Source organism: Chrysemys picta, unplaced genomic scaffold (assembly GCF_011386835.1).
Source record: "Chrysemys picta bellii isolate R12L10 unplaced genomic scaffold, ASM1138683v2 scaf1473, whole genome shotgun sequence".
NCBI classification, from domain to species: domain Eukaryota; kingdom Metazoa; phylum Chordata; order Testudines; family Emydidae; genus Chrysemys; species Chrysemys picta.
The window spans coordinates 931-13812 of record NW_027054179.1 but is presented as its reverse complement, the minus strand read 5'-3'; the positions used below and the strand labels follow the sequence as shown (position 1 = coordinate 13812).

At 54.4% G+C, this 12882-nt stretch overlaps 1 long non-coding RNA gene across 1 annotated transcript; it reads right to left on the bottom strand.

Annotated features, from left to right (window-relative positions):
- Positions 1-1000: 1000 nt before the first annotated feature.
- LOC135979968 (uncharacterized) lies at positions 1001-6673 on the bottom strand. The gene is made up of 3 exons (XR_010597211.1): positions 6463-6673; positions 5614-5682; positions 1001-1204 (listed from the first exon to the last, which is right to left on the bottom strand). It is a non-coding gene; the product is annotated as an uncharacterized LOC135979968 (long non-coding RNA).
- Positions 6674-12882: the final 6209 nt, after the last annotated feature.

The window sequence follows — 12882 nt, the reverse complement described above, 5'->3', positions numbered from 1 at the left end:
AGGGGGGCCGAGGCCACACTCACCTGCACCACCCACCCCAGGCTCTCGGGATACTTCTCGAAGACGGCAGAGAAGGCCTCGACTGGCAGCCGCAGCACTGTGGAGTCCTCACCTGCCCGCGCAGACACAGTCCGGTACGGCCGCTGGTGCCCTGTGTGAGAACCAGGTAACCATGGGTCCCTGCACCCAGGCTGGGGTGCCCCTGCCTCCTCCTTTGGGTAGAGCAGCCTACCAGTGGTGGCATTGCCAAGGACAGCCAGGGATCCAGCGGATACCCCACGGTTTCAGGCCAAAAGATTCAGAGAGCAGCCTACAGCCACATTCACCCGAGCCCAGCAGCCAACCAAGGCCGAGACCCTGGCCCTGAGGAGGAAAGGTTCATCTCCTCTAGACCTCGCATGGGGCAAGGTGGCAAGCACAGGACAGGGTGATGGTGGCATGTCACCACCTGGGACCCAGGCTGCAAACCCATCATGGGATGCGGGGAGTCGGGTGGGCTTAGCACACACATCCCACAGGGCCTACCCGGATTTAGCCTTTCGTTAGGGACCCAGGGTTAGGAGAGCAGGGGGTTGCAGATCGGGATTGAGGGGCATGAGCAGAACTGGGGGGGAGGCCCATGGCTGCCAGTCACTCAATGAGCTGGACTATTCACTCCAGCACCAGAGGGGCGGGGGAGTGGGATGGGTGGACGGGGCCAGCAGGAGGTGGAGGGGCAGGGCTGGTACCGTGATGACGTCAAGAATGCTGAGCAGGCTGTGCACGCTGTCCCCGGGGAACACCTCCTTCACCAGGGTCTCCTTCCCGTCCTGCAACACAGCAACACCCTCCTTAGGGGGCCCCATCACCCACCCTCGCCATCCTGCCACCAGAACTCGCTTGGCGCCAGGCTCTGGGGAGGCCTGCTCCATGAGCCCCTCAAGGGACTTGCCCAGGCAGTGATCAGTAGGAGAGAACCCAGGAGTCCTGGTTGCGAGCCCCTGCTCTAGCTATTACGGTCTCACTGCCTATCCAGCCTGCAGACACTAAGCCCAAGATGGCCTGATGGACAGCAGCATGCCAGAGCCACGGCTGCGAAAGGGATCAGATTTGCTCCCTGCAGAGATGGGCACTTACTCTTGAGGTGCCGCCTGCGGACCAGCACCAGGATCAAGGTGGCGACGAGCAACATGGAAACACCAACGCCAATCATGACACCCAGCACCTATGGGAAGAGGCATGTTCCAGACCAGGCTTCCAGACAGGCCGTGGGTGGGTCCAAGGCAGCACCAGACACGCTCTGGGGGACTGAACGGGGCAGGTGAGAGTAGCCCTCGCCCTGTGGAGCACTTGTGTGGAGGTGGAAATTCAGGCAATATTTTTATGAGCAGTGTGCCTCAGTTTCCCTGTGGGCTTTGTCCTGCTATTCAGTGAGTGGGAAAGGGAAGGCACAAAGTGTCTGACTCACTGAGCCACCTGCCTGGAGACCAGCATCATTCACATGAACGGAACCAATCCTACTGTCAGGGTGCCACAGGATCAGTGCTAGGCCCCCAGCTTTGGGCCACTCTCTCGGAGGAACCCTTTTGATGTGGAGATCCCCAGGGGACATAGCTGGGGGGGCACGTGCAGTCATGTCCCGTCCCCCCCCCCATTTCTACCAGGGTTCACCTTTACTTTGTGCCCCGATCCGAGCAACAGAAAGGCGTCACCTCTGCCTGACAGAACCCGGGAGGGCTCAGGGCAGCGGGGATGGTCTCCGAGTCTGGCTTCCAGGGTGTGTCTCACTCAAGCAGCTTGCCCTGCTCCAGCAGGGTGGCTCTGAGGGGCTCTGAGCGCTTCACAAGCCCGCAGCACCCCGCTGGGAGCGAAGTGGGGATCCCCATCAGAGAGAGGAGAGGGGGAAGTCTTGGCATTTAACCTCCTGCAGCTGTGTGGGGCAACGTGTGCGCTATTCGCGTAGCTGAAGTTGCGTATCTTAGGTCGACCCCCCCCCATAATGTAGACCTAGCCCAAGTGATAGATTTTGGCTGGGGTTGGGTTACAAACCACTTGAATGCGGGGAGGTAATGAAATGTTGCTATTCTTATTGTATGAGTAAAGGGCAGTGGAACTGTACTTAGCCTGTGCTGATTGAGGGCATCAAGAGAGAGGGTGGGGACAAGGTGTTTTGCTTGATGGTCTGCCTGAGTCACAAGTACTATTTGACCTGCCCCCTCCACTGTTTAAAGACAGAGCTGATTAGGCTCCATAGATAGTCTTTTGTTTTGTAAGTGACCACTGCAGCTGAATCACCGATAACACTGCTCTACAGCCAAAATGCTTCTGAAATAAATGTAGTCAAACTTTACTAATTCTGGGTCACTGAGAACGAAAATGATGCTTAAAATTGTTGATTGGCTCTAGTTTTCAAGATATGCTATTGGGTCAGTATATATACCCTGGATTTGGGAATGGCGGAGGATGAATTATAAAGGGAAGGGATCTCCATTTAAACCAGAAATGACTAAAATACATCTTTGACTGGATCTATGAATAAATCTATGACTGGGTTTGGACAGTACTTGCTTTTTAGGCAAAACAATGAATGATGCAATTTGAAGCTGGTATTGCATCATACATGATATGAATTGCATCATGTTATTCCTAGAAGTCATGGATGATGCAATCATAACGAAGCTTACATCACTCTGCTGAACGAAGTTGCCCTATATCAGCTCTAGAAATTATACAGTGCTGTGCTCTTATTTGTCAGTGTTTGATTTTGAAAAGGACACATTTCTGTTTAGCCAAAGTGAGCAGAGATGCCTCGTACTTGTGTGAACAGTGCAGATAACTTCTGCTATGTTTGTGGTGAAGTGACTTTTGCATCAAAAAGCACAGTATAACCACTATGGTTAAGAAAGCCTATCACCTTTATTTTGTCTGCAAAATTGGAGATCAGGACAAGAGGTGGGCCCCACACATATGCTGCAACACTTGTGCAACAGATCTTCGCCAGTGGTTGAACAGGAAAAGAAAATCTAGTGCCTTTTGCAGGGCCAATGATTTGGAGAGAGCCAACAGATCATACCGACAATTGTTACTTCTGCATGGTGCCTCCAATTGGGAAAGAATGTGTCAAAGAAGAAAAAGTGGACTGTGCATTATCCAAACATTCCATCAGCTATACACCCTAGTATCCCACGGAGAAGGACTGATGGTTCCTGATGCACCAGAATCATTCTCACTTGAGTCAGATGAGGAAGAGGAAGAGGATGAAACTTCTGGTCCTGAACCATCAATGTCACAGGACCCACATTTTCTCCCATCCTCCTCCTCTGAACCACACCTCATAAACACAAGGCGAACTGAATGACCTTGTCAGGGATTTGGAACTACCCAAGAGTAAGGCAGAGCTGTTGGGCTCCGGACTACAGCAGTGGAATCTCCTGCAGGTGATGTTAGGGTTTCCATGTTCCGTGACCGTCAAAAGGATCTTGTCCCATTCTTCTTCATGGAAGGTGATCTTGTAGCCTGCAACAACATCGATGGTGTGATGGCAGCCCTCAACATAGTTCACGATCCAGATGAGTGGAGACTGTTCATTGATTCATCGAAGAATGAGTCTTAAAGCGGTTTTACTGCATAATGGCAACGTTTTGCCATCAATTCCAGTTGGTCATGCAGTCCATATGAAGGAAACCTATGACAACATGAAACAACTTTTGAGGTGCATAAACTATGACCAACATCAGTGGCAGCTTTGTGCTATTTGAAGGCTGTTGCTCTCTTGCTTGGTCTGCAGACTGGATACACAAAGTACTGCTGTTTTCTCTGCGAATGGGATAGTCGTGCAAGAGAGATTCCCACTACATCAAGAAAGATTGGCCACTCCGACAGTCATTGGAGCCTGGGAGGAAAAGTGTTCAGCATCCACCAATTGTTGAATCAAGGAAGATTTTGTTACCACCCTTATACATCAAGCTGGGTCTGATGAAGAACTTTGTCAAGGCCATTGACAAAACACAAGCAGCTTTCAAGTACCTCCGTGGAAAATTTCCAAGGTTAAGTGAAGCTAAGATAAAGGAAGGTGTCTTTGTTGGTCCTCAGATTCGTGAACTTCTTCGAGATGATGCATTTGACCATGCACTGCGTGGCAAGGAAAAGACGGCATGGAAAGTCTTCCAGTTAGTGGCAATACATTTTCTCAGAAACAACAAGGCAGACAACTACAGGGTGTTGGTGGAAAACCTCCTCAAAGCATACAAAAGCCTTGGTTGCAACATGTCACTAAAGATACATTTTTTGCACTCTCATCTAGATTTTTTTCCACCGAACTGCGGAGCAGTGAGCGACGAGCGATTTCACCAGGACATTGCAACAATGGAGAAACGCTATCAGGGCAAATGGAGCCCATCAATGCTTGCAGACTATTGCTGGACAGTGACAAGAGATGCTCCATTTAATGAATACAAGAGACAAGCCAAGAAGCGCCGAGTAGACACTGAATAGGACTAAACTATGTACAGAATAGTTTTTTGCCTTTTGTTTCATAATAAATTTTATTTATATAACCCTTTTGCTGATTTTTAAAGTGTTACATAAACAGGACAGGTGAAATATTATCATGTAAAGCAACCATAAACACATGAAAAGACCTAGGTTTACAATTTATGATTAAAACTCTACTATCTACACAATATACATAGACATAAAATGTAAAAACTTAAATATCTTAGAAACAGTAGCCAGTTGTTTTAATTGTCATATTTGAATTCAGCACATCAAAATACATAATAAATAGCACATTTTATCTTTGAAGCAGACGATTTCTCAAAAATTGTAGACCAGTAAATCAGGTCTAAGTGCTTAGACCTGTTGTGGGACAGTGTTTCTGTGGAAGAGACGGCCCAGTCTGCACTAGCAGCAAGGTTCCACCACTGAGAGCTCAGCTGAAATCACTGAGAGCTGGGTGGAACCTCAAGAGACCAACTCACAACCCTAATCTCTCCTATACACACTGCATTTACATTTACTCCAACTAGCGCTAGTACGAGCTACAGACTCTTCAAATACATTAAAAAAAAAAGCTACAAATTTAATGTCTTCATTATATCCTTTTTTCAGCAAGAGTCCAAAAAGACTGAATATCTTGGAAAATAGAGAAGATACACTGGCCTCTCCCAGCCTACCCTTCGGCTAGTAACTACTCCCACCTGCCACACACCCCACCCCTGCTGTCGGAGGGACCAATGGGGGCGGGGGGAGGGCAGCCACACACAGCACTAGAGGAATTGGAAGCCAGCAGGCTCCCCACAGCTCAAACCAGGGGAAAATTCTTTCCCAGCCCCTCCCCCAGCCCAAGGACAGTGTCTTTCCCAGCCCTTCCACTCACCAGCCAAGACTCGCTCAGGGATGGCTGAGCCCCAAAGGTGCCAGCGCATTCCTGGGCAAGTACCAGAGCCTCCCATCCCACCAGGAGCTGGGCTGCCTTAGGCCGGGGACCGTGGGCTATGCCAGCAGGCCAGCACTTCCACTGCCCACGGGAGAGACCACTACACTGCTCCATATCCCCCAGGAACACAATCCCTCCAGGAGACACCACACCTGGCCCCACATCACAGGCACAACCCCCCAGACGCCCCTCCTCACCATGCTGGTCTGGAGCTGATCTTCCACAAAGAGCTTAAGGTTGGGCAGCACGGCTATGAGCGCTGCATCCTGTGTGGAGAGAGATGCAGACAGAGCCTCAGTGCCAGCAGGCAGGCTGATGCTACCATCAAAGCCCATGGGTCCAGCCCTACAGCTGCTCCACCCAACATCTGGGCATAAGGGTCTGTCCATAGCACCTTCCATCCCAACACACTTTGCTGAGTGTGCAGTGACCACTGGCCCACCACTGAAATGCAGCCACCTCTGGAGTGAGGCTGGCAGCTGTTCAAGGGGCACATAACAGTGCAGAAGTAGAGAGGACACTGAAGTGGAGGGCAAGTCTCCAGCAATCCTGGGACACTGTGTCGTGGGCAGGCCCCAGCAGGCCACACCTACCCAGACACATCCCAGAAGGCTGCTGGGCTCTGGAGAGGCTTCTGCCAAACCCAGTACCTCATCTGGGAAGAAGGTTCCCATGGGAGATGGGGGATTCGTGGAGCTGGAACGTGACCTGGATGCTGGATTTAACATTCCCAAATCAGAGGGGAGGGGAGGGGCATCCTGCTGGGGCAAGTGGGGGTCCTGGGGAGGACTCTGACTGGGATGCCAGCAAAGGTGCCCTGCACTAGGGAAGTGTCCCCAGCGCCCAGGAAATGGTGCTGGTGGGGAGGGTCTCTTCAGGTCCTTGTCCAGTCAGTGGACAACACCAGCCGGGGGGAGCTCTCTTAACTTGGTTGGCAGGGGTGGAACGATGGGGTTGAGAGGCTGGGAACTCGCTCACTCCAGTGACTGCCAGGCTGCAGAGGACAAAGTGCCAGGGGCCCCAGCAAGGAACTGGACAGCACCTACCTCCTGCTCGTCCTGAGGCTCAGACTCACTCTGCCCCATGTCTGCTGCTGGCCCCGGTCCCAGGCCCGTCCCAGAAAGGTGCCTGAGAACAAGCAGAGAAGTTTGTGCTGTGCCCTTTGGGGGAAGCCAGGGTTGACCATGCACAGCTCCCATGACCCCCTAGCACCATAGATCTCCTTACTCACCCTCCCAATAGTTTCCCTCCCTCACAGAGGGCCCCATTCCCCCCACCCCCGACCTCCCCAAGACAGCACCCTCCCAGGCAGCCTGTTACTTCCTGCTGGTTCCTGGCTGGGAGCACAGGTCATGGGACAACAGAGGGCTGGCCCTTCCCTCAATGAGTCTCACCCTACTGCCCTTGACCTGAACTGCAGACATACCTGGGGAGCAGCTGGTCCTGTGCGGCTCCCCACCAGTGCTAGCCCCACTGCTGGGGGAAGGAGTGTTGCTGCTTGACCACCTGTCAAAGGAGAAAGGTCCCAGGCAGAGTCCAGACCCTGCCCACTCACCTCCTAAGCCAGTGGTGTCCCTGCCCCATTCCAGGGCAGATGGGCCCTCTGCACCTGCCCTCCGAGTCACCTCCTTGTCTATCACCAGACACAGGCACCATGACTCAGACCCAAAGCCCCCTGCCAGCCAGTGCAGAGTGCGGGGTGTGGAGGAGAGTCCCAGTTCACACTGTGGAAGTGGGCAATTTCCAGTTCGGGACAGGGCTGGGCACTGGGGGTCAGGCCTGTCCTGAGACGCAAGGGCTGCTTCCCAGCATGGGCAGACTGGTACACATGAGTTAGCCTGCTTCCAATAGCAGCGGGGCCACGACAGATGGTTGACTCCCACCTGAGTATGTTCCCCGAGGGTGAGTGGGATTGTACTCTGGCGGCCACCCGCACACGGGGGCCACACTGCTATTGTTAGCACACTAGCTTGAGTAGAACTGTGCCTCTGTCTACCTGCCTAGGGAGCAACCTCCTAGCTGTTGTGTAGATAGATGTAGGAAGAGAGAGGCCAGTTAAGGCCACCGAGGCAGTGCGTTGCCTGGGGCAGATGAGGAAGGATGTCCAAGAGGGGCACCAGCCCCTACAGAGGATGGGGTGATAAGAGAGACTCACTCATTCCCTCCAGCAGGGACAACCCCCTTCCCCACCCTTGTTAGTAACATTCTCCCCATGCTGTGTTGGCTTCCATCAGACCAGCAATAGCCAGTGATGCCCCTGCAACCTCTCCTGCCAATGCTGTCCTGCCCCAGCACCCCGTGCGGGCACAGATCCTGGGCTGAAATGGCTCCAGCAGGATGTTCTCACTGCACACCAGGACCTCACCGGGAACATGCTTGCTGCAGCTTCGACACACGGGCAGGCCAGGCAAAGCAGCAATACACAGGGACAGCTTAACCTTAGCCAGCCAAGGCAGAGTTCTGTAGTCTCAGGGGAAGGGGATGCTAATAGAGCCCTGGCTGGCCAGGGAGCACATGGGAGAGGCTGTTGGAGGGCCAGGGCCCGCACCAGTCCCCTAGTTAGGGCCGGTGCTACCATTAAGGCAAACTAGGCGGTTGCCTAAGGCGCCAAGATTTGGGGGCACCAAAAAGCGGTGCCCCCAATTTTTTTTTTTTTTTTACAGCGTTCCTGGGCTGGGCTGCCGGCGGCGCACTGACATGTGTGGCTCAGACTCCCTCTCCCAGCGCAGCAGCCGCTCCACTTCTCCCGCCTCCCAGGCTTGCGGCGCCAATCAGCTGTTTGGGGCCGCAAGCCTGGGAGGGGAGGAGAGTTAGAGCGGGGGTGGCGTGCTCGGGGAGGAGGCAGAGCAGAGGTGAGCTGGGGTGGGGAGCTGCTGCACGGCTCCCCGGGGAGGGGAAGCTGCCACAGGGGGGGCACCTCAGGGCGGAGGCGGGGAACTGCCGCAGGGCTGGCGGGGGCGCAAGGTGGACGTTTCGCCTTGCATCGGCCCTGCCCCTAGTGAGGGCCATTCACCCAGGATTAACCTGGCTCTAACGCTGGACACGTGTGCTCAGGCCAGCTACTGTTCAGGGTGAGAAAGGAGCTTGAACTCTGGGCCCACTGGGGAAATCCAATTTAGCCCCTCCTCCGGCCCAGGGATTGCCACAGCAGACACAAGACAGCATTTCAGGATAGTGCCCAGCAATGTGTCTGGCAGCCAGTGCTGAGGTGCAGGGGCTGGTTGGTGTGCAAGCTTTGGGAGAAGGAGCCCAGGCGTATGTCATGTTTTGAACCTGGGTAACTAAAGCTGTGTGAACCCCTCACCCCCTTCCGCTCGCAGGAGATTGTGCAAGAAAGTTCACCCCAAGGCACTTCCTCAAGGCTCTGGGCTGCACTGCAGGGGCACTGTGCAGAGTGCAGACCCCTCAGCCATGGGGACAATACCCGTATGCCGGGGCCCCAGGCTCTGTGATGGGATGCTTCCCCTGTGCGCCCACCCCGTGCAGCAGAGCGGCGGTGACGTCACTGCGGTGTAATCCCCGCCCCCCTGCTCCTCTCTCTGCTGTTTCCTGGAAAGTTCCTGCCAGCCACAGCATTTAACACAGAGCTGCAGGAAGGAGGCCCCATACGGTTAGCTACCAGCTTACCTCCTCCCTGCCCTGGCCTCCAGCGCTAGCGGACCCACAGAGCACAGCGGCTGCATGGGGCGGGGGGAAGGGTCAGGCGGTCAGGTGGGTGCCTGCAGAGACCCAACACCCCCCCCCGCTCACTCCCTGCCCAGAGGGATTACAGCCCATGCACCTCTCTTGCCATCAAACCACCCCATTCCACCCAAAGAGTCGCTTCCTTTGCTCAACCCAGCAGTCCCAGGTCTCAGCAAGTTCTATTCCCTCCTCCTCCACCACATACCCTCCCCGGGTCTGGGCTCCCAGCATTGGGGAGCATTTCTCCAGGGACTGCACTCAATTACCCCTTTGCCTCTGGGTTTCCTCCAGCTTTCCACCCCCTCACCCCACAAGGCACTGCCCGTGGCCAGCCCACCCTTACCAGTCATGAGCTGGTAGCTCCTGTTGCAGGCATACCCTTCACCCCCAGGGTCTCACCCAGGAGTTTTGCTCCTTGGGCAGGGTCAGCTGTGGGCAAGGCAGAGAGCCGCACACTTCCAGAGCGGCAGCCATGCCAGCATCTCTGCATCCCTCTTGCCAGATCAGGGCTCCTTATCCCCTGCTCCAGTTGGGCAATGCCCCTGTGCTGCGGGCTCTGCTCTGGGGGTCCCATCTCAGCCTGCCATCTCTGGCAGCTCCTGGACCCTGCACCTTTGCTTCCACTACCGTCCTGGCCCCATTTCTCCCTCCGGCCTCTCCCCCACTGGCAACTCACTGTCTGGTTCACCCCCACCCTTGTTTGTGGTTTGGTCCTAACCGCGGCCCAGGAAATGCCTCAACGATGGACATGCGGTGAGCTCTGAGTGTTCCATCAACCCATCCCCCTTTCTGTGCAGCACATGAGCAGGGCTAATGCGGGGCCATCACAGGGAGGTGGTGCATGGTACCAACCACAGAGTCTGGTCAATACCCTGCCCCAGTCCTGTGAGACCTGTGGGCAAGCCCCCCCAATCTTCGCCACCAAGGTTACAGGTTCGCTTGGACTCTCATCAGTGAATGTCACCATGTCAGATCCTACGGAGTGCTTGGTAATGGGAATATCTCCAGAGCACAGCTACGGCAACCCAGGTGCTACATTCATTTAGATCTGCCTGGACTTGGTTTAGGAGGAGTGCTCGCAGCCAGCACATCGCCAGCTCCATCTGTCAAGGCCCCCCACCATCCAACTCCACCCCAGCCAGCGACAGAGCAAGCCCTTCCCACCGCACACAGAATTTGCTGCCGGGTGTCCTAAGCCTCTAACTGCCAGAAACTGGGACTAGACGACGGGGTGGATCAGTCAGTAATTGCCCTGTTCTGTTAATTCCCTCTGAAGCACCTGGCACCGGCCACTGTCAGAAGGCAGGAGGGACCATTGTGCTGACCCAGCGTGACCATTCTTATGTTCTTAAGATACAAAGACTGACTTTAGAGAACTGGCCTGGAGAGCAGGCCCCAGTGGCAGAGCCCTTGCCTCACCCCCAGAGTTTATTCTCCACATCACAGCATAGGGACCCACCTTGTGGGACTCAAACAGCTGCACCGATTTTGCTCAAACATTGAAATAAAGCCACTCACCACCCTCAGGCGGACGCCAGGTGGCAAAGCTCCCGTCCCAAGGTGACAGCGTGAAGCAGGGTTCAAATCAGAGTTACAGTAACGCCGGCATGGCAGTCGATGGCAGGTCACCACAGCTCAGGCTCCAGGCCCAGCGGTGCCCTCACACTGTAGCCCCCTTATCGGCCAGGAAGAGGCTACAGATCACTAGGGTGAGGGATCAATGAACAGCAGCCGCCCTCTATCCCACACAGGCTCACAGACTAGCCCGTGATGCTGTTACTAGCCACCCAAGGGACAAAGGGTGTTGGATCAATGGGACCCAGATTCCTGCCAGGGCAGCCATCTCCTCTCACTCCAAAGCTCTGGCGCAGAAGGAAAGGCTGCCTGGGAGGACCCCTTGGCAGGGAGCTTTGCTCAGGACGCGAGGGTCCCTCCTCCGGCTCTCATTCAGGGGGCCCACTGAGGCATGGGGCAGAAGAAGTCGGGTTAATCCAGCTGTTGATTGCCTTTGCCCTGCAGAAACAGCCTCTGAAGACTGATGAGCAAGCGAGGCCATGTCCTGATAACAGGGCTGGACAGACAGATGCTGTGTGTAAAGGCCAAGCAAAGTGCCCGTCGCCCATGGCCTTCCCGCACCCCGCCAGCCCAGCCTTCCCTGCCCAGCATCTGCCAATCCCAGCCTCGCTGTAGTAAGAGGAGGCCCTGAGATATAAACCTTGGTATCAGAGGCCCGGTATGAGGCCTAAGGCCTGAACCAAAGTAATGGTCAAGACCTGGCTAACATAAAGCAAAGTTAAGCTGGGAGCCAGAGGCAGGCCCTGCTCACAGAAGCTGGCAAGGAAAGGGCTGATGCTGGCAAGGAAAGAGACATACCTAAAAAGTACTGAACACTAGGTATCAGAACACTCCAATATTGGAACATTCCACAGATAACATGGAACAGGCCGACCCATCCCAATGACAGGGGCAAAAGGGTAAAATGATGGATAGAGTTGTTTTGATCGAACCAACATGTACAAGGTGAGAGGCGGCACCTTACTACGTAGAGGGGTTGTACCTTGCTACGTAGAGGGGTTGCACCTCGATACGTCAGGAGTGATGTGTAACTTGTTTGTACCTGTGTATAAGAATGTATCCCTGGGGTGGTGTCTTTGTCCGGCCACGGGGGCAGTGAAAAGTCCTGCCACTGAGCCGGGTCCTTGCCAAGAGGCACTTTCTCGTAGTATGCCCTGAATTAGGCTCAGAAACCTACAGGGAACTGCAATTGTGTCCGAGGTCACAATAAACCTACTCGACGTGATTTTGCATCTTACTAGACTCTGTGGTTATTGGGGGTTCTCGTCAGGTTTGCTGTGTCAGCTATCTGTGCAGAGCTGGGGCAGCACACAGAGGGAACACATGCACGCAGCCGAGTGATATCAACAGGAGAAAGCAGAAGCACCACACCGGTAGCATCTCACAACACTGGTGACCCCGACCGCTGATCTAGTGAGTAAGCAAAACTGCCTCACTGTGTCTGGCCTGCCCTGCCCCACCCAGCATCCCACCCCACCATCCAACCTTTCCCACCCAGTGGGTCAGCTAAGCCTTGCAGCTCCCCTGATTAACAGCATCGGCCACTTCAGAGGAGGTCTCTGTGCTGGTTGTTACTAGCATGCTTTGGAGCTCATAGGCACATAGAACCCACCATCTATGCAGCCTCACGAGCTTCCATGCTCAGAAGTGAGGCCCCCAAAATCATGGGATTACAAAACCCGATCAGTTTGGGTTCTTTATTCATCCCTCCATGGAGCTGCTGGACCATGCTCCCCAGCCATGAGCGCTAGACACTGACTTCACTGGCTAAGCAAATGCTGGAATTCTCACAAATTCACATGACTCCAGGAGCTGGGACTTTAAGAAAGCCACCAGTTCTCCTGAGAGTCAGTGACCTTGGCTGTGCTCAGGGGAAGCTCAGCTCTGTTCCCAGGTGCCCAGCTGTGCCCTGCTTGGGAGCACTCTCTCACAAGTGTGATATTGGTGAAAAAGGAGCACACAAGGGGCATGGCCCATGCCTGAGAGACAGTTGGACACATTTCCACATGCAGCATCATGTTTAAAACCAACCAGAGCGTAATAAAGTGGGAATTTTCTGTAATATTTTTAATTTAAGCCTATGCATGCCTGTTTCCCTCTGTACTTCGCACTGTTACCCCCCAGGTCCAGAAGGGTTAAAATGATCTTAGGGCAAAGCAGGAGACATGACGTTCCTGGACTTTCAGAAAGCCTTGACAAAGAGCCTT